Raw genomic sequence first — 26,735 nt, 5'->3', positions numbered from 1 at the left:
CCCCTGCATTGGGAGCGCAGGGTCTTACCCACTGGGCCACCAAGGAAGTCCCCCAATGATGTTTTTTACAGACAGAAAAAAGCCATCCTAAAATTCATATGGAATCTCAAAGGACCCCGAATAGCCAAAATAATCTTGAGAAACAAAAACAAAGCTAGAAGGGTCATACTTCCTAATTTCAAAACGTACTACAAAGTTACAGGACTCAAAATAGTATGGTACTGGCATAAAGACAGACATGGAATAGAAAAAAAGAGTCCAGAAATAAACCCTCAAATACTTGGTCCAGTGAATTTTGACAAGGATGCCAAAACCATTTAATGAGGGAAAGGACAGTCTTTTTGACAAATGGTGCTGGGAAAAGTGGATATCCACATGCCAAAAAATGAAGTTGGACCCTTTTCTAACTCCATATACAAAAATGAACCAAAGACCTAAATGTAAGATCTAAAACTATAAAAATCTTAGAAGAAAACACAGCAAAATCTTTATGACAATGGGGCTTCCCTGGTTGCCCAGTGGTTAAGAATCTGCCTGCCAATTCAGGGGACATGGGTTCGAGCCCTGGTCCGGGAAGCTTCCATATGCTGAGGAGCATGGAGAGCCCGCTCTAGGAGCTGTGCTCTAGAGCCCGCGAGCCACAACTACTGAGACTGTGTGCCACAACTACTGAAGCCCACACGCCTAGAGCCTGTGCTCCACAACAAGAGAAGCCACCGAAATGAGAAGCCTGCGCACTGCAGCAAAGAGTAGCCCCCCCTCGCCACAACCAGAGAAAAGCCTGCGCACGGCAATGAAGACCCAACACAGCCAAAGATAAAGTAAATTAATTAATTAAAAAAAAGAAAACCTACAATGAGATACCACCTCACTCCCATTAGGATGGATAATGTTAAAAAAAACAAGTAAATAACAAGTATTGGCAAAGCTGTAGAAAAACTGGAACACTTGTGCACAGTTGATGGGAATGTCAGATGGTGGAAAACAGTAGGATGGTTCCTCAAAAATGAAAAATAGAATTGCCGTATGATCCAGCAATTCCACTTCTGAGTAGTAGGTACCCAAAGGAATTGAAAGCAGCATCCTGAAGAGATATTATATTTGTACACCCATGTTCATAGCAGCATTATTCACAATAGCTAAAACATGGAAGTAGCCCAAGTGTCCATCGACAGATGAATGGATAAAAGAAACGTGATAATACACACAATGGAATATTATTCAGCCTTTAAAAGGAAGAAGATTCTGACACATGCTACAACATGGATAAAACTTGAGGACACCATGCTAAGTGAAATAAGTCAGTCCCAAACAGACAAATACTGCATGATCACACATACATGAGGTACTTTGAGTAGTGAAAATCCTAGAGACAGAAAGTAGAATGGTGGTTGCCGAGGGCTGGGGGGAATGGGGAATTGGGAGTTATTGTTTAATGGGTATAGAATTTTGGTTTTACAAAATGAAGAGCTGTAGAGATGGATGGTGATGGTGGTTGTACAACATTATGAATGTATTTAATACCACTGCACTGCATACTTAAAAATGGTTAAGATGGTAAATTTTATTTTATATGTATTTTACCATAATAAAAATAACAAAAAAAATGAACATATGCTGAACTAAAGGAACCAGACACAAGAGTACATGCTTTATGATCTCATTTATCTGAAACTACAGAAAAAGAAATTCTAATCTAAAGTGACAGAAAGCAGATGAGTGGCTGCCTAGCTCCAGGGATGGGGGTGGTGGATTGATGGGGAAGGAGCACGGGGAGTATTTTGGAGTGATGGAAATAATCTCTATCTTGATTATGGTGGTGGTTACATTGGGCATATAAATCTGTCAAAACTCATAGAAATATACCCCTATACTGGGTGCATTGTGTTGAATACAAATTATACTGCAATAACATTGATTTTTTTTTTTAAGCAATGGGCCAGAATGGCAGGAAATTACTACTTCTGAAAGCAGACAGAGTTCAAGAATAATTTCCTCCATGGCCAGACTAATACAGCCTCATCTCGATAAAGCTGATGGCAATACTTACAGCTCTCGGGAACAAAGTGATGACGCACAAATTATGAAAACACAGTCCTCTGCTATTATAAATGATTTTATAGGTCGCAGGCACATTAAACTAATTGTAAACAGAAAATGAAATCAAGGGAACAGTGCTGTGATGACTCACAGAGGTGTATGAATTATACCACAGCTCTCTGGAAGGTTCAGAGTAAGCTGGTGTGTGTTTCACACCTTCTGCCCTATTGCATGGAAGTACAGCCAGTACAGTTGATAGGAATTTCCATAGAAGAAATTTCCATGCTTCTTCCCAGGAAAATAGCAAACCGTCACTTGACAATAATTTTGTCTGTAGTAGGTATCTTTTTCCCTTTCTGATTCTTGGTGCTGGTTAACATTGAAAGCAAAAAAAAAAAAAAAGTGACTCCTCTTATTGATGTAGAACTTCATTTTTCCCTCAAACTAAAAATGTGGAGCAAAGACCCCTTTATTTCTGACTGGTCATTAACTATTCCATTCTTCTCCCTCTCTTTTTTAAGCAGGGAAGTTTTATTATCAAATGTAACCTTTCTACAAAAACTCAGTAGTATTGTAGTAAGTATTACTGCCTATCAAAGTCTTTCAGAGCTTTGGGCAGACAGCATCTTAAGGCAGCAAGTATAAAGAACTGTTTTTCTGAACTTCAGTGCCAGTTATCACCAACTTTCACACAAAATGGATTTTGTTTCTTATTTTTATTTTTCCTACTGCAGTTAAAAGTCCGTTGCTGGTCAGTGAAGAGGGAATGTTTGACTCTCAATTCAAGGTGTTAATCCAAGTAATGCAAAGTCAACAAAAACAGCAGCCATGTAAATCTGCATGGCATTGCGGCCAAGCTAAGGACATTATGAGTAACTCAGAGAAACACATGCATTCATACAGATGGCCAGTGGGCACATGAAAAGATGCTCAACATCGCTAATTATTACAGAAATGCAAATCAAAACTACAGTGAGATATCATCTCACACTGGTTAGAATGGCCAACATCACAAAACCTACAAACAACAAATGCTGGAGAGGGTGTGGAGAAAAGGGAATCCTCTTGAACTGTTGGTGGGAATGTAAATGGATACAGCCACTATGGAGAACAGTAAAAAACTAAAAACAGGACTACCATATGACCCAGCAATCCCACTCATGGGCATATACCCTGAGAAAACAATAATTCAAAAAGAGACACATACCACAATGTTCATTGCAGCACTATTTACAATAGCCAGGACATGCAAGCAACCTAAATGTCTATCGACAGATGAATGGATAAAGAAGATGTGGTAGGGGACTTCCCTGGTGGTCCAGCAGTTAAGACTCTGTGCTTCCACTGCAGGGGGTTCGGGTTTGATCCCTGTTGGGGAACTAAGATCCTGCATGCCACACAGTGCGGCCAAAAAAAAAAGTTTAAAAAAAGAAGATGTGGTGTATATATATACAATGGAATATTAGCCATAAAAAAAGAATGAATAATGCCATTTGCAGCAACATGGATGGACCCAGAGATTATCATACTAAGTGAAGTAAGTCAGACAAAGACAAATACCATATGATATCACTTATATGTGAAATCTAAAATATGACACAAATGAACTTATCTTTGGTACAGAAACAGACTCACAGGTATGGCAAACAGACTTGTGGTTGACAAGAGGGTGGGGTAGGGGTGAGAGGGAGGGATTGAGAATTTGGGATTAGCAGATGCAAACTATTATATATGGAATGGATAAATAACAAGGTCCTACTATATAACACAGGGAACGATATTCAATATCCTGTGATAAACCATAATGGAAAAGAGTATGAAAAAGAATAGATATATATGTATAATGGATCACTTTGCTGTACAGCAGAAATTAACACAACATTGTAAATCGACTACTTCAATAAAATTTTAAAATAATAAATAAATGCCCACTTGCAATCAGCAAGGAGTCAAGCCTGCTGCTTGCTGTAAGGATTTGGCTTCATTGGCTCAAATTTTTCACTCCACCAAAATATAGGGCACAGGCCCACTGTCCAATCATGTTTGCTGAAAATACTGCCGCCTGAGTACAGACAAAGGTTCCCTGAAGTTGCTAGAAATTGTCTTATTTCTGACGGTTTCAGGATCACCAGACATCTTTCAAACACTGGGCTAGTACACTGTGTAGTTCACAAAGACCTGAATGCCCACTGAGTAGTATGCCGGGGATGGCTGCGGTGCTCGTGGGTTCAAAAGCACAGAGGGCTGATAAATGGCAGCTTCAGCAGGAGTAACTGCTGCAGGAACTGGAAATGTGTAGGAAGGGGGAGACAGGCGTGGGAACTTACATGGCGATGGGGATAAGTCACTTCGATTTAAAATGCCCCCCATTAACACAAAGCTCATCTCCTCAGCTGAACACTGAAAGACTTCATATCTGTTCTTTATGGGGGTTTTTTTGGGTTTTTTTTTGCGGTACTTGGGTCTCTCACTGCTGCGGCCTCTCCCGTTGCGGAGCACAGGCTCCAGACGCGCAGGCTCAGCGGCCATGGCTCACGGGCACAGCCGCTCCGCGGCATGTGGGATCCTCCCGGACCGGGGCATGAACCCGTGTCCCCTGCATCGGCAGGCGGACTCTCAACCACTGCGCCACCAGGGAAGCTCTTTATGGGTTTTTATGACACTTCTTTTTTTTAAATTTTACTGAAGTATAGTTGATTTACAATGTTGTGTTAGTTTCTGTTGTAGAACAAAGTGATTCAGTTACACATATACATATGATAATTCTTTTTAGATTCTTTTCTCATATAGGTTATCACAGAATATTGGGTAGAGTTCCCTGTGCTTTACAGGAGGTCCTTGTTGGTTATCTATCTTATATACAGTGGTGTGGGTATGTTCAGCTCAAGCTCCTGATTTATCTCTTCCCCCACATTTCCCCTTTGGTGACCATAAGTTTGTTTTTGATATCAATAAGTCTGCTTTTGGGCTTCCCTGGTGGCGCAGGGCTTTTCAGCTCTGCTGCTTTGTGGTTCAATGAGAGGCCGGTATGGGCTCATCTGTGGCATCTCAATAAGATGGAGCAGCATCATTAAATAAAAAATAACAACGACAATTAACTGAATCTTTGGAAGCACGTCCCATCAGATGATACCACCCTCTTTCCTGCTATCTGCTGGCCAGCTGGTCATACCTTCTTATTCATTGATGATTTTAGGACCTGTCTTATTCTATGCTCTTCCCCTGCCATTTCTGACATCCTTTTAAATAATCTATCCACACCCAGGCCTCTTAGTTTCCTGATTCTTCCCCTTCAATGATCGAGACTTTCTCTCTACCTCAGTCACCCATTCTCATAGTCACACCCTAGGCTTCATCATTACCAACAACTGGATCATTTCCAAGACCTCACCTTCAAGCATCCCTCTCTTTGATACCCTCCTATGTCTCTAGCTTCTTTCTTTCCCCTGCATCTAAGCAAGTGGCTGGAGAAAGACCCACATCCTTGCTACATGGCCTCTTTTTTTTTAATGAATTTTGTTTATTCTTTTTTTAAAAAATAATAAATTTATTTATTTATTTTTATTTTTGGCTGCGTTGGGTCTTTGTTGCTGCACGTGGGCTTTTCTCTAGTTGCGGTGAGCGGGGGCTACTCTTCGCTGCGGTGCGCGGGCTTCTCATTGGGTGGCTTCTCCTGTTGCGGAGCACGGGCTCTAGGCACATGGGCTTCAGTAGTTGCGGCACTTGGGCTCAATAGTTGTGGCTCGTGGGCTCTAGAGTGCAGGCTCAGTAGTTGTGGTGCACAGGCTTAGTTGCTCCGCGGCATGTGGGATCTTCCCGGACCAGGGCTTAGAACCTGTGTCCCCTGCATTGGCAGGTAGATTCTTAACCACTGCGCCACCAGGGAAGCCCTACATGGCCTCATTTTAAATGTATGATCCCAGAACTCCAGACCAGCAAGCCTCTGCATTCTGCTCGTCATTTCACCCTCCACTCTTTTTCCTTCACCAACCTCCAAGATCCTCTCCCTGACCTCACTCTCAGCTAACGGTCTTCCTTCTGATTTCACTGAGACTCAGTTCCATTGCATTGAGTCTCTGAGCAGCATTTGGCACTACTGATAACTCCCTTCTCAGGACATTTTATTTCCTTGACCTTGGGATACCACCCTCTTCTGGGTTTCCTCCTCTTTCACTGCCCTTTCCTTCTCAGCATCCTCCTCTAAATCCTAAATGCTCAAGTGACCCTGGCCTCCCTCAGCTGTCCTCTCTTCTCTATCTACAATCATTCCCTAGGTATAAGTATAGTCAGTCCTGAGGCTTTATATATAATATATGTCTTAGTGAATCCCAGTTTAAAGTCCCAGCCTCAGGGCTTCTCTGGTGGCCCAGGGTTAAGAATCTGCCTGCCAATGCAGGGGACACGGGTTTGAGCCCTGGTCCGGGAAGATCCCACATGCTACAGAGCATCTAAGCCCGTGTGCCACAACTACTGAGCCTGCGCTCTAGAGTCTGCGAGCCAGAACTACTGAGCTTGCATGCCGCATCTACTGAAGTCCGCACGCATAGAGCCCATGCTCCACAACAAGAGAAGCCACCCCGATGAGAAGCCCGCACACTACAACGAAGAGTAGCCCCCACTCGCTGCAACTAGAGAAAGCCTGCGTGCAGCAACGAAGACCCAACAGAGCCATAAATAAATAAATAAATAGATAGATAAATTTATTTAAAAAAAAATCCCCAGCCTCTGAGTTCTGTCTTTCTGAAGCTACACTCATAAATCTAAATTGCCTATTTTTTCATATATTAATTTTTATTGAATTTGTTAACGTTACAGTTTTTGCACTGCCAAACCATGCCTGAGAATTCAGAAAAAGAAATGGTACAACAGACAGCCTCGACTACAATCCTGCAGCCTGTAGAACAAAAACCACATTCACAGAAAGATAGACAAGATGAAAAGGCAAAGGGCTATGTACCAGATGAAGGAACAATATAAAACCCCAGAAAAACAACTAAAGTGGAGATAGGCAACTTTCCAGAAGAATTCAGAATAATCATAGTGAAGATGATCCAGGACCTTGGAAAAAGAATGGAGGCAAAGATCGAGCAACTAAGCCTGTGAGCCACAACTACTGAGCCTGTGCGTCTAGAGCCTGTGCTCTGCAACGAGAGGCCGCGATAGTGAGAGGCCCACACACCACGATTAAGAGTGGCCCCCGCTTGCCACAACTAGAGAGAGCCCTCGCACAGAAACGAAGACCCAACACAGCCAAAAATAATAAATAAATTAAAAAAAAAAAACACCTTGATTCAGAGACTTCCCTGGTGGTGCGGTGGTTGAGACTCCGTGCTCCCAATGCAGGGGGCCTGGATTCATTCCCTGGTCAGGGAACTAGATCCCACATGCATGCAGCAAATGAGAGTTCACATGTCACAACTAAGACCCAGCGCAGACAAATTAATTAATTAATTAAAAAAAAAAAACTTGATTCGTGTGTTTTGATAATTTCATAGAGCAGGTTGGAATTTTTAAATCTCCTGCAGGTCTTCAGAGTTCTATGCCATTAAATTACAGTTCCACATATTCATCTTAGTTCATTCCTCAATAACATAACTCCCAACAAAATTATGCTGGGAAAAATGCATGCTTTTCAGAGAAATGTGTGGCTCAAAGTCTGAGAGATTATTTGTTAAAAGATTTTTGGTTCCCAAATGAAGTCTTCAGATTAACCAAGAATCCTTTGTTTCTCAGTCATCAAGAAACAAAGGATCTACTTGCATATTGATATGTCTACTTGAAGGTCTAGTTCGCAATGTAACATGTGCAAAACATGTTCACTTCTCACTCCAACCAAAATCTATTCCTCTTGATTTTCCCCATATTTGTGAATGGCACCACCATTCACCCAGCTGCACAAGCCAAAAATCTTGTAGTTATCCTCAACTCCTTTCATTCTCTCTCACCCCACATCCAATCCATCTGCAAATCTCTGTTTTACCTTTAAAAGAAATCCCTCCTCCGACCATTTCTCATCACCTCCTCCCTGACGGTACTGGTCCAAGCCATGCTCTCTTATCATTTAGAATCCTGCAATAACTTCCTAACTGGCTTTCCTGATTCTGGTCTTGGAAAACACAAGCAAATCAACTCACGTCCCTGTTCCCAGTTCTCTAGTAGCTTCCCATCACACTTAGAATAAAATGCAAATTCAATTTAAGACCTACGATTTGGCTCCCGACCAGCTTGCCAAGCCCATTCCCTACCACTCTACGTCTCACTCACCGCACTGCCATGCAGCCACACAGCATAACGCTGTTTTTCTAACACGCCAGGCGTATTCCCATCTCAGGGCTTTCGGCCTTTGTATACCGTCTGCTTGAAGTGCTCTTCCTCCGGGTGGTAACCACAGCTCACTCCCTCACTTCATTTAGACCACACTATTATCCCCATCACTCTATCCCTTCTTCTGTTTTATTTTTCGTGTATGTGTGTGTGTGTGTGTGTGTGTTTCCAGAACACTTCCTGTCTAGGCTAGTATTTTAGTTGGTTAGTTAATTAGTTCACCAGTTATTGACTTCCCAATAAAACATAAGCTTCATGAGAACAGGGACAGTCTATGCCGTTTTGGCTCCAATTCCTAGACCAGTGCCTAGCGTACAGGAAGCCCTCCGAAATGTGTTGCATGAATGACTTGCCAAAGACAACGGATGCAATTAAATGCATATCCAGGAGATTTCCACGGCTGCCCGCTTCACGCTTCACGCCCTGGAGTTGAAAACTCCAGGGAGACAGTGACACCTCCTCACGGGGTTGAGGGGCTCTCAGTTCCTTTCGTCCTCCCGCCTAGTGGGGGAGTCAAGACTCAGCGGGCCGTGAGCCGGGATGGAGGAGCGGACAGGCGTCCCTCTCTATGGTGTTACTCCCCAGACCCCTCCTCCCTATCACCCGGCGTGCCTCTATGGTTCTTCCTGTCATTAGTCGGGAGGGGGCGCTGTGCGCAGGCGCGAGGTGACGCCGCGGCAGGGCCGGAAGGAGCGCAGCGGCGGCCTCGGCTGCGGCCACGAAGCTGTCGTGGTGCTCCTGCGGACTAGAAGCTGCGGCGACAGAAGCCGCCGAGCCTGCTTCGAGAGCCGGCGAGGTGAGTGGTGAGTAAGTGTCGGCCGCGGGGCGCGCCAGCTATTCGGGAGGCTCTGTGAGGCTAGTGGCGTCTCAGCCCGGCGCCTCCATTGAGCCCGTGGGTGAGGGTGGGGGCGGGGGCTCGTTTGTGAGGGGCGGCGGGGGGCGCTGGCCGGGCTCAGACGTAGCCCCGACTCGAGCGAACCCGGGGCCGCGCGGGGCGCCGCCTAGCGCCGAGCGTCCGGAGCAGCGGGGCTAGCGGCCGAGAGGGAGCGATAGAGGTGCGGGCGGCCGGCGGACCGTCCGCCGTTCCCGCCGCTTCGGGAAGTTTCGCGGGCCGGTAAATCCGAAAGACCGAGTTTCCTCGGCGGCGCCTCACGGGAGGCGGTGGCCGTGGAGCCGAACGCGGCCGGGGGCGCGCGGGGGGGCAACATGCCGTGACTTTCATCTCCGACGCCCTGGTCCGGGCGAGGGGTGGCGGGGGGCTGACGGGCCGCGGTCCCAAACCCTCCCGACTCGGCTCTGGAGGGGCGTCTTCTCGAAAAGGCGGCCACTGCTGCCCAGCCCTCGTGAGGCCTCCCCGAGTGTGTTAGAACTCTGGGCAGCGCGGGGAACGCGAACCCGACAAATGTGCCCGGAGCGCCGAGCGGCGAACGAGGCCGGTCTTCCCGCGTGAGATGTGGCCCGAATACCGTGTGGGACGATTGTCGAAAACTTCGGGCCGCTTCAGTCCCGTGACCAAGCTCACCGAGTGCCTGCAAGGTCCCGGTGATGTCCGCTGGGCAGGGTTCCGACATCAGCGAGCCGAGGGCTCTGTAGAGAACTCGGATGCGTCGTGATAAGCGTCTGGGTAGGGTTGTCCCAGGCTTTTTAATTTTTATTTAGTTAGTTAGTTTTGACTGCGCAGGGGCTTTCTCTGGTCGCGGCGGGGTGGGGGGCTACTCTTCGTTGCGGTGCGCGGGCTTCTCATTGCGGTGGCTTCTCTTGTTGCGGAGCACGGGCTCCAGGTGCGCGGGCTCAGTAGTTGTGGCTCGCAGGCTCCAGAGCACAGGCTCAGTAGTTGTGGCGCACGGGCTTAGTTGCTCCGCAGCACGTGGGATCTTCCCGGACCAGGGCTTGAACCCGTGTCCCCTGCATTGGCAGGTGGATTCTTAACCACTGCGCCACCAGGGAAGTCCCTGTCCTAGGCTTTTTGATGCAAAGAGAAGATGACTTACCCTGCTGAGAGAGGGCTGGGCAGACTTTAGTATGCTGGCCTACTGGAAGACCTTTAAGAAATGGCCTTGCTTCGTTGGTGTTTTGTAGAAGTAATTTATTGCGGCTGGGGGTAGGGAGTGGTTGAATTTAAGGAAATATTTGGAGAGCCTGGGGCCAGATTTTGGACCTCCCCGTAAACTTAAATAGAGGCTTTAGATTTTTCTCCTGAAGACAGGCAGCAGTTAATAAAAGAGAAGTCTTGCAGCCCCTTTGGAGAAGTCTAATAAAGGAAGTTGAGATGTGAGTCTGGGAGACTGAAAGTTTATGAAACAGGATAGATGAGAGAGCCTGTGTTTACTAATTCTGATAGTTCCTGTTTAATGAGGGTTCACTAAATTCTAGGCTGTAGTTAGATCTTTACAGACATCTGTCTTTAGCCAGATGCTGTTCTAAAGATTTTCCATATATTAACTCTTTGACGCCTCAGTGCTGTGGGTTTTGTCATTATTCTTATTTTAAAGAGAAAGAAAGGGAGGTGCTGAAAAATAGCTTACCTGGTTGCAAAGCTTGTAAGGGTTAGTCAGAGCTGGTACTTGAACCCAGTTTGGCTCCAGAGTTCATGCTCCTAATTATCCTGCTATACCTGTGAACTTCTTGTTTGTTCAAAAAGTTCTTCTGGAATGTTTACTTTTGCCAGGCTGTGTCCTATGTCCTGAGGCTGTGGCCTCTCCCATTGCGGAGCACAGGCCCACGGGCCCAGCCGCTCTGCAGCATGTGGGATCCTCCCGGACCGGGGCACGAACCCACGTCCCCTGTGTCGGCAGGCAGACTCCCAACCGCTGCGCCACCAGGGAAGCCCAGGAATGAATGTTTTTTTAGCAGAGGAGATAGATATTAATCATAGCTTCCTAAATTGTAGATTATCATTGTGGTGAGTACTTTGAAGGAGTGAGAGGTGTGTGAACAAACAGTGGGGTTAGTCCAGAAAGGTTTTTCTCTGAGGAGGTGACATTTAAGATGAGGAACTGAAGGATGAATACAGTTAATTTGGTCAAAGAGAGGCAGTGAAGAGGAGTAACTCAGCCAGAGAGAAGAGCCTGAAGTGGAAGGCAGAAGCATGGAATGTTCAAGGACCTGAGCCTTGGTGCCTGCAGATTGGTGAATAGGGGGAAGAGGTATGAGGTGGGGCTAGCTAGTCAGCAAGGGCCATATGAGGCAGTGTTTCACAGGCCATGGTAAGGATTTTGGTTCTACCATGATGAGATCTGTGTTTTTTTTAAAAAAACAAAAACTCAATGCTATGTGAAAATTTATCCTAGGGTGTAACCTGTAGACAGTATTGGGATAGAAGGGACAGGATATCACGAGTTCACAGAGTATTCAACTGTAAAAATATCATTGAAAACATTGATTTCTCCCCTTTGTGGATGAGTATATGCTTGCCTATCCATCCCAGTTTCTTTTTCTTTTCTTTCTTTTTTTTTAACATCTTTATTGAAGTGTAATTGCTTTACAATGTTGTATTAGTTTCTGCTGTATAACACAGTGAATCAGCCATATGTATACATATATCCTCATATCTCCTCCCTCTTGCGTCTCCCTCCCACCCCACCCCCCACCCCCCCACCCCCCCACCCCCCCTCCCACCCCCCACCCCCCTCCCACCCCCCACCCCCCCCTCCCACCCCCTAGGTGGTCACAAAGTGCTGAGCTGATCTCCCCATGCGATGCAGCTGCTTCCCACTAGCTAGCTATTTTATGTTTGGTAGTGTATGTATGTCCATGCCACTCTCTCACTTTGTCCCAGCTTACCCTTCCCCCTCCCCATGTCCTCAAGTCCATTCTCTATGTCTGTGTCTTTATTCCTGTCCTGTCACTAGGTTCATCAGAACCTTTTTTTTTTTTTTAGATTCCATATGTATGTGTTAGCATATGGTATTTGTTCTATTTTCTGACTTACTTCACTCTGTATGACAGACTCTAGATCCATCCACCTCACTACAAATAACTCAGTTTTGTTTCTTTTTATGGCTAAGTAATATTCCATTGTATATATGTGCCACATCTCCTTTATCCATTTATCTGTCGATGGACACTTAGGTTGTTTCCACATCCCAGTTTCTTTTTTTTTTTTTTTTTTTGCGGTACGCAGGCCTCTCACTGTTGTGGACTGTCCCATTGCAGAGCACAGGCTCCGGACGTGCAGGCTCAGCGGCCATGGCTCACGGGCCCAGCCGCTCCGCGGCATGTGGGATCTTCCCGGACCAGGGCACGAACCCGTGTGCCCTGCATCGGCAGGTGGACTCTCAACCACTGCGCCACCAGGGAAGCCCTCCACATCCCAGTTTCTGAACCAATTTTCAGTTGACAGTTGATGAAAAATCTCAATGTTATATATTAAACTCTGTAGCTTCCCCACCAAAAATTTTGAATAATTTTTGGTTTAAAACCTTTTGTATTGTAGAAAGATACTGATAACAGGATTTTTAGAGCTCTTTTAAACTGCTTAAACTCCAGACTAATTGTTTGCATATTATCTGTAATTATGGATGCTGTTTTACTGTAGTTTTTTCATTTTATGTATTGAAATTAATATGCATTGCATTTTCTTATTCTGAACTCATCAGCTTCCTTGTTCTTTCTTAATAGTATCACCATCCTCCAGTCACCTAATCTCAACATCGAGGTCAACTTTGACTCCTTGTTTCCTCATGCCCTTCATGGCCAATTACATACAAAAATCCCATTGAATCTAACCTCTGTGGTCAGTATCTTGTATCTTTTCCTCCCTCTGCTTACTGTTACCTTTAGCTCAGACTTCACTGGCTCTTGCTTCCTGGGTTTCCTGCCACTAGATTACACACTGCAGCTAGGTTGATTTTCCTAAAGCACAGCTCTCTGCATTGCTTCCCATTGATTAGAAAGTAAACTTAGAGCTCTGCTTCACTTACCTGTTAGCAAACCACCTCCAAGCCTGGTGACTTAGTATAACGGTTTTATTTGTTGGCAGTTTTTTGAGTCAAGAAATTGGGAAGGACTCACCTGAGCCTTTTTCCCCCCACACGCATGCTGTCAGCCAAGGTGGCTGGGACTGGAGGATATACTTCCAAAATGGCTTCTTTATTCATACGCCTTGTCTGAGACTGCTGGAAGACTGGGTTCAGCTGCCCTTTCCCTCTTCATGTAGTGTCAGGGCTTTCCATGTGGTCTCTCCATCGGGTAGTCAGACTTCTTACATGGTGACTATGGGTTTCAAGAGCCCTAGATGGAAGTGCTGTTCTCTTAAAACTAAGCCTGGAACTGGCAGAGCATTAAGTTTAGCTTAAATATTGCTGTCTCCACTAAGCCTACTCTGACTGCCTGCCCTCTTTCAACTGGAATAGTCTCTGTATTGCACTAATGGGTTTATACTTTGTAGTATACTTAATTGTGTGCATATTTTCTCTCACTGATGGAAGTTCTTTGAAGCAAGATCCATGTTGGATTTTCTTTGTGTTCCCCATGATGCATAACACAAATTCTTTATACCATGTGGTGAGCCTGCAATAAACATTTGCCAAACTCTTGTAATGTATTTTAATTTTAAATGTTAATGTAAATAATACCAATTTAGTATATAAAAATATAAGGAAGCAAAAAATGTAAACCTATTACTTAGAAATAACCGTTATTAACTTTTCTGTGTTAATTTAATATTGATTACATATTAGTACAGGATTACAAAGAATGGCTACCTAAATGTTAAGATGAGAAACTAGTATTGGAGTTAAAAGCGATAATCATTTATAGACACTTAAAAAAATATGCTAGGAAGAGGTTTTGTGGGTGCTGATATGACACGGGCATGTCAGCTTCTCTCAGCCTGTGCCTGGCTCTTCTTTGCCCACCTTTCTCTAGAACATTCAAAGAGTTATTAACCCACTAAATTTGAAACATCCTTTATTACCCCAAAATCAGTGTTGCAGAAGTGATGGGCATATTTTTGGAGATTACTCTGGAAAACAGGAACACCACAAAACCCCAGGACCATACAGTATTATATTAGGAGCATCTGGAAGGAAAAGTGGAGAAGTGACATGAATAGAAGAATTGAGAAGAAAATGATTTGTTAGAGACAGACCCAAGGACCCTGGTCACAAGGAAGCAAAGATGCAGTTTCGGGAATCATAAAATTGTGTGAGAGAACCATGGGTGATTCCCATCTTTTCCCGACTTCCTTTGTTCTCCAAATTTTCTATAATGGTGTAATACTTTATAACTGAAGAAAATCATGATAAACTGATTGTTGTTGTGTAAGCCATGTTACTTGACTCTGATTGTATATGGCTATGATGAAGAGCTCCAGTCTCTGGCAGAAGAGTATGTTTTTGGAGCCACTCATTCATTCAACAACTGTGAGACTCTGGAAGTACAGCTATGAGTAAGACATAGTCAAGGGCATATGGAGAAAACAAAATGCGGACTCCTTCTCATCATGTGTTGATTCATTCATACAACGAAGTGAAGGGGATTAAAATAAAAGATCATTAGGACAGTTGTGGGAGGTGGAAGAGAAGATAGAAGAATTGTCATCCAGTTTTCTTAAATTCTTATAATATTACTACATAAGATTCTCCACTGAGTAATGAAGTGATGAAATATATCCTAATTTTAAGTTCTAATTTGGAAGCATTAATTGGTATATTTGACTGTAGAGTATAATCATAAATGTGTAAATGATTATTTGTATAATTAAAAGCAAGAGGTGACAACTGAAATATTCTTTTATGGGTGGCATTTCCTATTTCTGAACTCCACTTTGGTGTCTGATCAATAAGCAAAAAGACATACATAGCTTCTTGCTACTTCCAAAGGGAAAACGAAGTTTCTTATAGAAGGAAGTAAAAGTTTTACTGTGAATAGTTGTAATACTAGTGAAAAGTAGCTTGGAAGAGGAGAATAAAGTTCTCTCTCCACCCCTCTCCCCCCGTTTGGTTGTATTATCAACATAGTAGTAGTAGTAGTAGTAAACACTGCATCTGCTGTTTCCATTTCACAGGTAATAATGTCATAATGTGACACTTGCTATTTGCCAGTCATTATGCTAAACACTTTATATATGTTTAACTCAATTAATTTTAAAACAAATAAAGGAATTAGGCCCAAGAGATTAAGCAGTTTATGCATAGGCACTGATTCACTAATTGGTGAAACCATGGTTCATACTTAGGCCATCTGCTCTGAGCCCAGATGAGAGGACTGAATGTCAGGGAGTTAAATGACCTTTACAGAGAAGCTAGTCAGGAGTAGAAATTTCATCATCAGTCTTCTTTTCTCACTGCAGCTTGGGGCCACTGTACTTGCCATTCATGAGGAATCTTGCTTTTAAAGCATCACTAGTAATCTGCTTAACTACAAGCTTGACAGTCTAACTAAATTAGATATAAAATAAATCACATTTTCCTTTGATTTCCAGTGTAAAATTGAAGGAACCTAGTTATGGTAAAAGAAGAAATAAGCTTGGTTATTGGAATTAAGTGTTCAAAATGCTTTTTAAATTTTAATTAATTAAATTTTGGCTGCATTCGTTGGGTCTTCGTTGCTGTGCATGGGCTTTCTCTAGTTGCGGCGAGAAGGGGCTTCTCATGTTGCAGAGCACAGGCTCTAGGCGCCCAGGCTTCAGTAGTTGGGGCACGTGGACTCAGTAGTTGTGGCTTGCGACCTCTAGAGCACAGGCTCAGTAGTTGTGGTGCACGGGCTTGGTTGCTCCGCGGCATGTGGAATCTTCCCGGACCAGGGCTTGAACCCGTGTCCCCTGCATTGGCAGGCGGGTTCTTAACCACTGTGCCACCAGGGAAGTCCCAAAATGCTTTTTAAAAATTGTATTTGATGGGACTTCCCTGGTGGTCCAGTGGCTAAGTCTCCGTGCTCCCATGGCAGGGGGCCCAGGTTCGATCCCTGGTCAGGGAACTAGATCCTGCGTGCCGCAACTAAGACCCGGCACAGCCAATTAAATAAATAAATATTTTTTAAAAAAATTGTATTTGAAAGAAAAGTACTTGAATAGGTGCAGTTGAAATTTGATACCAGAGCTCTTTCCATTATACCATGCTATTTATAAAATCAGTAGCATCATTATTGTTATTTCAAGTGAGATACCTAAACTTATGCTTGGGTTTATAATTTTTAAACATTGAGATACCTATGTTCAGTTATAGGTACCAGAAAATTCTGTTGTAATACTTAAACATAGTCTTGATATAAAATTTTATAGTATCTTAAGTTGGGAAAATGATGACATTATTTGACTATCTATAGACATCATATAATAAGCCAGGGTCTGGGGCCCACCTCCTCTGAAGTACATGATTTCTCACAGGAAGGCAAAGAAAATTGAGATTTTCTTAGGAAGAAAAACCTTGAGTGGGTAGGTTACAGATAGGATCTTGGAACTAAAAAGCCACTGTAGCAGTTATAATTGTCCCCCATTGGTTTGTTCTTACTGATTTTCATTCTTGTGATGTCCGTCAGAGTAAAGCAAGAAAATGGTTCAAAAATCAAACTACAGAAAGAAATAAAAGCAATAATTTTCTTCTCTTGACCCCCAAATACTGTTTCACAGAGGCAACCACTCTCTTTTTCCCTTAGGGTGACTTTTTTCCCTTATGGTGACTTTTTTCCCTCTAAGTTTTCCATTGTTAAATACAACACACACACAAAGAAATTTCACCCCAAACAGCTAAGTTTAGGCCTATGCCTAAACTTTATCTAAATGGAGGCATTCAGTATATTTTCTTTTATGTCTGAATTCCTTCACTCAACTATTATGTTTTAAGATCCATTCATATTGTGTGTGACTACAATGGCTTGATTCTTGATGCTGTGTATGTTTCAGTTGTATGAGCATACCTCAGTGTATTTGTCCATTCCATCATTGATATGAGTCCTTTTCAGTGTTTGGCTGTTAGGAATAGTGCTGCTATGAACATTCTTGTGCATAGACCTGGTGCGTATAAGTGTACATTTCTGTAGTACAGATTTTACAGTGGATTGTTGAGTCTTCCAGGATTTATATTTTCCACTATAATTGATAAACTATCAAGGATTTTTTTTTTTTTTTTTTGCAGCATGTGGGCCTCCCACTGCCGCGGCCTCCCCCGTCGTGGAGCACAGGCTCCGGACGCACAGGCCCAGCGGCCACGGCTCACGGGCCCAGCCGCTCCGCGGCACGCGGGACCCTCCCAGACCGGGGCACAAACCCACACCCCCCACATTGGCAGGTGGACTCCCAACCACTGTGCCACCAGGGAAGCCCTCAAGGATTCTTTTTTGCACAGTTGTGGTACCAGTTTCCTCTCCTACCAATAGTACATGAAAGTCCCCATTGCTCCAAATCCTCAGCAACACTTGGTCATCAATTTTCAGGCTTCTAGCAATCCTTATGGGTATGCAATATCTCATGGGAGTTTTTTGCCCTTTACAAATAAAACAATATATAAAACATGTATGGCTTAATGAATTATTATAAGGTGTTTGTATGTACTACTTAGGTCAAGAAGTAGATCATCCCCAAGCCTCCTCTATGCATGCTGTCCTGAGCATAATTCATTCCTTCCCCCTGAAATTAACCATTAGTCTGATCATTTTCTTGTATTTCTTTATGGGTTTTTCACCTGAGTGCATCCCTATATCTTTTAAATCTAGGGTTTCTCTTCCATTCCTTTAATTTTTCCTTATAATTTATCTGTTGTTGAACCTGAATCATTTGACCTGTTAGTTTCCCAGCGCCTAGATAGGTGTTTGTCAGGCTTTAAAAAAAAAAAAATCATTCCTCCCTGTAGAGCCATTTTAGACATTTTTTCCTGATTCTCCCCCATTAAATACTAAGGAATAAGATTTTGTTGGGTGGGATTGAATTTGGGAGGATGACAAACCATTGTAATATATAAGATATTTTTACCCCCTTGCAAAATTGCCCCCATTGAGAATACCTGATCTAGATGGCATACTTAATGGTGTAATTCAAAAATTTCGTTTTTCAGATAGCTTCTATTCTAAAAATTAGGCTGTGTCCAGATCTGATTGTTTCTGTCAAGACAGTAGATAGTGTTCTTTCCTCAGAAGGCAGTTATGTCTTACTGTCTCTATGATGTTAGAGTCAATGATATTCAATGTCTAGGTCCAGTAATTTTTTATTTTTTTATTTTTTTTTCCCGCTTGTGGGATCTTAGTTCCCTGACCAGGGATTGAACCTGGGCCACCAGAATGAAAGTGCTGACTCCTAACCACTGGAACGCCAGGGAATTCCAAGGCCCAGTAAATTACTGAGGGTTGCAAAATGGTGATATTTTAATTGAATTTTTAAATTAATACTACAGTAATTTTATAAAGAAATGATTTCCTCATCTGCTGTTTGGTTATCCAGTGATATAGTTTATATAGAAAAGGCAAGAAAATGCCTGATTCTTTGCCTTTGTTTTACCAGGTTTAAAGATAATGTATTGGTTGACCGTCATCTTCTGAAAATGACTTTTAAAAAATTATGCACACTTTCATTTAACATTTTCCTAAGATGTTTGTACCATATCAATTATTATCTTTGCTGAAGTTCAAAATGTTCCATCTTTGGCCAGTGGAAGCCTCTTCAGGAATTTATTCTGACAGGATTCAGTCTTTGATAAGTAGTCTTTGATAGCTTCCTTGATATGTGATATGACAAGATGTTCCATGTTCATTCTGTATGATTCCTGCCCCAGACTTGGAATTAGTAATTTGTCCCAAAAGCCTTCATCTCTTTCGATGAGAAATAGTTTTTCAAATAATCTGGGCACTATGGATGTTCATTGCTATAAGCAGGTCTTGTTTGAAAAATTTTTTTTTTTTTGGATGGAAGTAAAATATTTTACGAGTTTATACTAATATTTATAATTCAAATTCAGGACTATAGTGGTTTTAGTTAACTTACTTTATTGCTTCTATATTATAATTCCTTTTTACCACACTAAGAATCGTGATTCTCAAGGACAGAGGGATTGATAGAATTAGAATATGCTATAACTTTGTTTTAACACAGCCAAAAGTGTCAAAATGAAAGTCTCAGAATGTCACCACTAGCATGATTACTGTAAACAACTTTAAAATCTTTCATATGCTTCCCCTCCCCATAATTTTTATAATTGTACTGTATCATTCAATCTCAGTTATAATTTAATCTTAGTACTGTAAGTAATTATGTATTTCATGTTTACCACTAGTCTTTGTGTCAGTGTCTCTCTGGTCGTTTTGGTTGCCTGAAGCTTGCTTTTCTGTTGATTCCTCAGGAAAATCTTGTAGGAAGTTCTTGTACATTGTTAAGTTTGTGCACTTTTTTCTTAAAATTAGTTTTGCTGGATATAAAATCTATGGCTCACGTTTTTTTCTAAAGTATCTTAATCTGTTTACGAGTGTCTTTAAGCATCACTGTAAAAATCTGTTAATAATCTTAATTTTTTCTGTTATAATTCTCAAGCCCAGATGCTAAAGGATTTTTTTCTTTCTTTCTTTAAAGTCCAGTAATTTTACTAGAATGTGTCTTGATGGTTGTCATTCTGGGTTGCTTTCCTTAGGTATGTACTGTGCTCTTTTGAAATGTAGCTTTAATATTTTTACTTCAGGAAAGTTTTTTTTTTTTTCAGTTACAGTTTTTTGTGTTTTCTTCCCTTTCAGTTTATTCAAGAGCTCCTTTATCTCCTTTTTTTCTATTTAAAATTTTCCTTTCACCTTTCAGTTCTCCTAAAGCAGTATGTGTTGTGTTTATTAACACTTGTGTTTCTTCTAATTTACTCTGCATTCCTAAAACACTTTATTTAATTTCTGTTTCTTTCCTGAGATATGTCACTTCATTTCTGAGTTTTTCTAGTTCTGATTTATGTTGTTATTTTATGTCTTATATTATTTTCTTAGTGACCCTTAGGTGGTTATATCTTTCTGGCATGTTGTTATTGTTTATAGGGATGTTTTGCTTCTTGTTTTTCTTACACCTTTACATGAGATTTGACATCAGTTCTTTTCTTTGTTTAGTGAAATTAGCTTTTTTGGATGTTTAAAAAATTTTTTTTTGGAGTATAGTTGATTTACAATGTTGTGTTAGTTTCAGGTGTACAGCATAGTGATTCAGTTATACACATACATATATCCACTCTTTTAAATTCTTTTCCCGTATAGGCCATTACAGAGTATTGAGTAGAATTCCCTGTGCTATATCCAGTAGGTCTTCATTAGTTACCTATTTTATATGTAGTAGTGTGTATATGTCAATCCCTGTCTTCCAATTTATCCCTCCTCACCCCCCTTACACCCTGGTAACCATAGGTCTGTTTTCTACCTCTGCAGCTCTGTTTCTGCTTTTTAGATAAGTTCATTTGTACCCTTTTTTAGATTCCACATATAAGCAATATCATATGGTATTTGTCTTTCTCTGTCTGACCTCCCTCAGTAAGACAGTCTCTGGGTCCATCCATGTTGCTGCAGATGGCATTATTTTGTTCTTTTTTATGGCTGAGTAATAGTCCCTTGTATGTATGTACCATGTCTTCTTTATCCATTCCTCTGTTAATGGATGCTTTCTTGGACTTTTAGAAGGAGATGTAGTTTAGGATAACTTTTTCTAACTTCACAGAGCTCCTCTTCATACAGTGTTCAAAATATGGCAGCTTGCTTTTTGAGACTTTTTGATTCTGTTCTCTGTTTTTATCTGGACCTAACTTCTCTTTCCTTTGTCTCTATCTTACTCAGTTTAACTGTTCCCAGCATTTTCTTCTCATAGGGCTGTGTCCTGTCAGGGAGCCCTGGTTGATGAGTTTCAAAACTTCATGGATCCTAGACTGCTATATCTTTTTCAGATCTTACAGGGTCAGGGCCTCCTTGCACTTACCCACTATTGAATTGAGCAAAACCGCTTCATAGTATTAGCTCCTTCTTCACATTGGCCTGTGTGCTTTCCAGTGAATTCCTGTCGGTTATTTGGGGTTATATATTGATTCTATTCTCAAGTTTGAATGGTACCCTGTGCTTTCTGAGGCACCAGTGATGCTTCAGAAATTGTGTGGCTCTTGGTGGTTTGTCCTCATGTGCTTGCAGTTTGGAGTCTGTGGAGACTCCTTTGTTTTGTCTTGTTTTTGTGTAAACTGGAATTTTTGTAACCAGGGAATTTTTTTCTGTTTTTATTTGAAAATTTGGGGAGATTTAAAAGCTATGGTGCCACCATTACTGCCATCTTCCCAGAATTTATTTATTTGTATTTGGCTGCTTTGGGTCTTCACTGCTGTGCACGGACTTTCTCTAGTTGCAGCGAGTGGGAGCTACTCTTCATTGTGCGCAGGCTTCTCGTTGCGGTGGCTTCTCTTGTTGCGGAGCACGGGCTCTAGGCGCACGGGCTTCAATAGTTGTGGCTCACAGGCTCTAGAGTGCAGGCTCAGTAGTTGTTGTGAACGAGACTAGTTGCTCCGCGGCATGTGGCATCCTCCCAGACCAGGGCTTGAACCCGTGTCTTTCGCACTGGCAGGCAGATTCCTAACCACTGCACCACCAGGGAAGCCCCCATTTTTCAAGTTGTCTGATCCTTCTTTTCCTTTTTTTTTCTATTTTCAGTTAACATGTAGGAGTTCTTTATATTTTCTGGATAGGAACCTTTGTTACATGTATTGCAAATTTCTTTTCCCAGTGGCTTGCCTTTTCACTCTTAATAATTTCTTTGGTGAACAGAAGTATTTTATCTTAATGTACAATATTTCAGTCTTTTCTTTGGTGGACAGCCCTTTTTATTTCCTGTTTAAGATATATTTTCCAGCTCCGATTTGTGCAGGTATTTTCTTATGTTATCTTCCAGAAACTTTATTATTTTACCTTACCATTTAAATCAAGAGTTCACCTGAAATTGTTTTCATCTAAGGCATGAAGAAGAGGTCTAGTTCTTTGATCTTTCCTATGCTCCCAAAATATAGTTTTCCAGTACAGTGTCATATAGTTTTAAAAATCATGTTTATCCATTGCTCTGCAGTGCTGCTTTTGTCATAAATCAGTCATCCATATGTGAATGAATCTATTGGTCTATTTTTCTCTCTGTTCCATTGGTCTATTTTTCTCTTCTTTTGCCAATACCACATTGTCTTAATTATTGTAGCTTTATAATAATAAGACTAAATATCCAGTAGTATAAATTCTCCATGTTTTGTTTTTGTTTATGAATGCTTTACTTATTCTTGGTTCTTTACGTTTTCCTGTAAGTTTTAGAATCATCTAGTACATATCCATTTTTTAAATCTAAGGCTGTCTTAAGCTTGTAGACCAATTTGGGGGAGAATTGACATCTTTACAAACTTGAGTCTTCCAACCCACAAATGTGGTATGTCTCTCCATTTATCTACTCTTTAATTTCTCTCAGTGATGTTTTACAGTTTTCTGTGTAGAGGTCTTACACATTTTTCATGTGTTCATCCCTGTTGATTGTTTTTGATGCTACTCTTTTAAAATGTGTTTTTGTCTAATTGTTTCATACTAGTTCATTTTTTGTATATTGGCCTTGTATCTAGAGATTTTGTTTTTCATTCATTCACTTATTCCAGTGGTATCTCTGTGTACAGTTACACATACAGATATACATAATTTTGTTCTCTTGTAATCTTCTAGTATCTTTATTGTTTTCTCTTTCATGTAATCGATCTGGAATTGATGTTGATGGGCGGTATAAGGAATGTATCAAGGCTCATTTTCTTCCCATATAGATATCCACTTGGCCCAGCAATGTTTATTGAAAAGGCCATTCTTCCCACTGCATTTCAGTAACACCTTTGTTTTTATGTGGGTGACCAGGTGTATGTGGCTGTGTTTCTGAGCCCTCTGTTCTATTTTTCTATCTTTGCATCAGTACCACAGTCTGATCTGCAAATAATGCCACTTTTATTTCTTCCTTTCAACCTGATATTTTATTTTTTATTGCCTGACTCTGCTTGCTACAACCTCCAATACAGTGTTGACAAAAAAATGGTGAAAACTCTTCTCAGTTTCAGAGAGAAAGCTTTTCAGTGTTTCACTCTTCGGTGTGAGGATTGCTCTAGTGTTTTTGAAATGGCTTTAATTAGATGAAGGAAATTCACTTCCAGTACCAATTTGCTGAGAGATTTTAGTCGTGAATAGGTGTTAATCTTGAACACTTTTTTTTTTCAACTGCAGTGACTATGTAGTTTTCTTTTATTCTAGTAATGAACGTTGCATTGCTTTGGTTAGGATTTTTCATTTGTGTTCATGAGAGATTCTAGTCTTTCTAGTCATGTTCTCATCACCGTTCAGTATCAAAATTGTGCTAGCCTCGTAAAATGATTTCAGAAATAATGTTTGCTCTTTTTCTGTTCTCTGAGTTTTTGTAATACTAGTTACATTTCTTCCTCAAATGTTTAGGAAACTTTACTGGGCTTGCTGTATACTTTGCGGGAAGGTTATTAATTATTCAGTTTCTTTATTTGACAGAGATCTGTTGAAGTTTAATTTTTTTGTTCAATTGTGGTAAATAGTGTCTCAAGGAGTTTATTTCAGTTAAAATTTCAAATTAAGTGGTATAAAGTTATTCATGGTATTTTTTTATATTGTAGAATCTGTAGTGATGTCTTCTTTAACATTCCAGGTGGTGGTAATTTGTGTTTTCTCCCTTTTTTTCTTAATCGTTCTTAATAAAGGTTTATCAATCTTATTTAATCTTTTTAGAGTTTTTTGTATGTTATTAATCTTTTTAGGGAAACCTTTTTGCTTTGATTTTTCTCAGTTTTATGTTTATAATCTGTTTCAGTTTCAGCTCTTACAAGTTTTTTCTGTGTACTTTTTCTGGGTTTAATTTACTGCTCTTTTTCTAACTTCTTGAGATCAAAGCTTAAATCAATGATTTTTGGGTTGTTTTTTCTTCTCTAAAGTATGCATTTGGACCTGTAAATTATGCTCTCAGCACTGCTTTAATTCCATCCCACAAATTTTGATGTGTTTTGTTTTCATTACCTTTCACTTCAGTCAAAATAGTTTCTAATTTTCAATGTAATTTTTTTAACCCATGGGTTGTTTAGGTTACTTAATTTCTAATACTTAGTAATTTCCAATTTTTCTTTTACTGACTGTTGTCATACAACACATGCTGTATGATTTCAAGCCCAGCACATTTGTTGAGGCTAGCTTTATGGCTCAGCATGTAGTCTGTTCTGTAAATGTTCCTGGTGCATTTGAAAAGAATGTGTATTCTGCAGTAGTTAGGTGGAGTGATCTATAAATGTCAGTAAAGTCAGCTGTTTGATAGTGCTGTTCAAGTCTTCTGTCCAGCTGTAGGTGTGGATTTGTCTTATTTCTTTAAGGTCTGTCAGTTTAAGCCATATATATTTTGAAACTGTGTTATTAAGTTCATACAGGTTTAACGTTGTTATATCTTCTGTGAGTTGACCTTATCTGGATTAAATCTCCCTACTCGTTTGTAATAATACTTGTAATATCCATTTTGTCAGATACTGGTGCACTCATGCAGTTTTTTATGGGTTTTGTAAAGAGCAGGGAGATAAAATAGTTAAAAAGAAAATTTCAACAGAGAACTAGAATTTATTTTTAAAAATCAGATGGACTTTTTATTGACGTATAGCTTGCTGTACAATATTATATAAGTTATAGGTGTACAATACAGTGATTTACAATTTTAAAAGGTTATATTCTATTTATAGTTATTATAAAATATTGGCTGTATTCCCCGTGTTGTACAATCAGTATATCCTTGTAGCTTATTTTATACCTAATATTTTGTACCTTTATTTCCCCCTACCCCTATATTATTGCCCCTTCCCCCTTTCCTCTCTCCACTGGTAACCACTGCTTTGTTCTCTATATGTGTGAGTCTCCTACTTTTTTGTTACATTCAATAGTTTGATGTATTTTTTAGATTCCACATATAAGTAATACTTTACAGTATTTGTCTTTCTCTGTCTTATTTCACTTAGCATAATACCCTCCAAGTCCATTCGTGTTGCTGCAAATGGCAAAACTTTGTTCTTTTTTTTTATGGCTGAGTAGTATTTCACTGCATAAATATACCACATCTTCTTTATCCATTCATCTTTTGATGGACACTTAAGTTGCTTCAATATCTTGGCAATTGTAAATAATGCTGCGATGAACATTGGGTTTCAGGTATCTTTTCGAATTAGTGTTTTTGTTTTTTTCAGATAAATACCCAAGAGTGGAATTCCTAGGTCATATGGTAGTTCTATTTTTAGTTTTTTGAGAAACCTCCATGTTGTTTTCCATAGTGGTTGCTTCAGTTTATATTCCCACCAACAGTGTACGAGGGTTCCCTTTTCTCCCCATCCTCTCCAACATTTGTTATTTGTGTTCTTTTTAATGGTGGCCATTCTGACAGATGTGGGTTGATATCTCTTTGTGGTTTTGATTTGTATTTCCCTGATGATTAGTGATGTTGAACATCTTTTCATGTGCCTGTTGGCCATCTGCATTTCCTCAGATGGACATTTTATAATTAAGAACTACGGTATCTGAAATTAAGGACTTATTAGATGCGTTGTTAACGTTTGATGTTTGCTTTCTATCCTTTTACTTTAAATATTTCAGTTTTCTTGTACTTACACTGTTTATCTTGTAAAACACACTTAGTTGGGTTTCATTTATCCATTCTGATAATCTGTTTTTTAATTGTAGTAGTCTGTTTATGTAATATAATTTCTGATACAGTTGAATTTTTTAAAGTTGTACAGCATAATGACTTGACTTACATACATTGAAATGATTACCACGATAAGTTTAGTTAACTTCCATCCATATAGATACCAAAAGAAAAAAGTTTTTTCTCCCTATGATGAGAACTTTTAGGGTTTACCTTCTTAGCAACTTTCAGATGCACCAGACAACAGTGTTAACCTTAGTCCCCATGCTGTACATTACATCCCCAATACTTGTTTATCTTATACCTGGAAGTTTTACCTTTTGACCACCTTCATCCAATTCTCCCACCTCTTGTAAACACAAATCTGATCTCTTTTTCTGTGAGTCTTTTTTTATAGTTTTGGTTTTTTTTTGTTTGCTTGTTTTTAGATTCCACATGTAAGTGAGATCATACAGAATTTGTCTTTCTCTATCTGACTTATTTCACCTAGTATAATGCTCTCAGGGTCCATCCATGTTGTCTCAGATGTCAGGATTTCCTTCTTTTTTGTAGTTGAATAGTATTCCATTTTCTTTACCCATTCATCTGTCAGTGGACACTTAGGTTGCTTCCATGTCTTGGCTGTTATAAATAGTGCTGTAGTGAACATGGCAGTGCAGATATCTTCAAAGTATCGAGATATTTCGTTTCCTTCAGATATATACCCAGAAGTGGAATTGCTGGATCATGTGGTAGTTCTATT

The 26,735-nt window shown here is 40.7% G+C and overlaps 1 protein-coding gene across 1 annotated transcript in view; it reads left to right on the top strand.

Moving 5' to 3' along the window:
- Nucleotides 1-9,047: 9,047 nt before the first annotated feature.
- The window catches only part of RNF216 (ring finger protein 216), a 170,356-nt gene continuing 152,668 nt past the window's right edge, over nucleotides 9,048-26,735 (top strand). The window contains exon 1 of the mRNA XM_065892156.1: nucleotides 9,048-9,171. The gene's annotated coding sequence lies outside the window, so the exon portion shown is untranslated. The remainder of the gene's footprint in view (nucleotides 9,172-26,735) is intronic.

The sequence above is a fragment of the Phocoena phocoena genome, chromosome 15 (genome assembly GCF_963924675.1).
Source record: "Phocoena phocoena chromosome 15, mPhoPho1.1, whole genome shotgun sequence".
Classification (NCBI taxonomy): domain Eukaryota; kingdom Metazoa; phylum Chordata; class Mammalia; order Artiodactyla; family Phocoenidae; genus Phocoena; species Phocoena phocoena.
The sequence above is the reverse complement of the archived record's forward strand: the minus strand, read 5'-3'. Positions and strand labels throughout refer to the sequence as shown.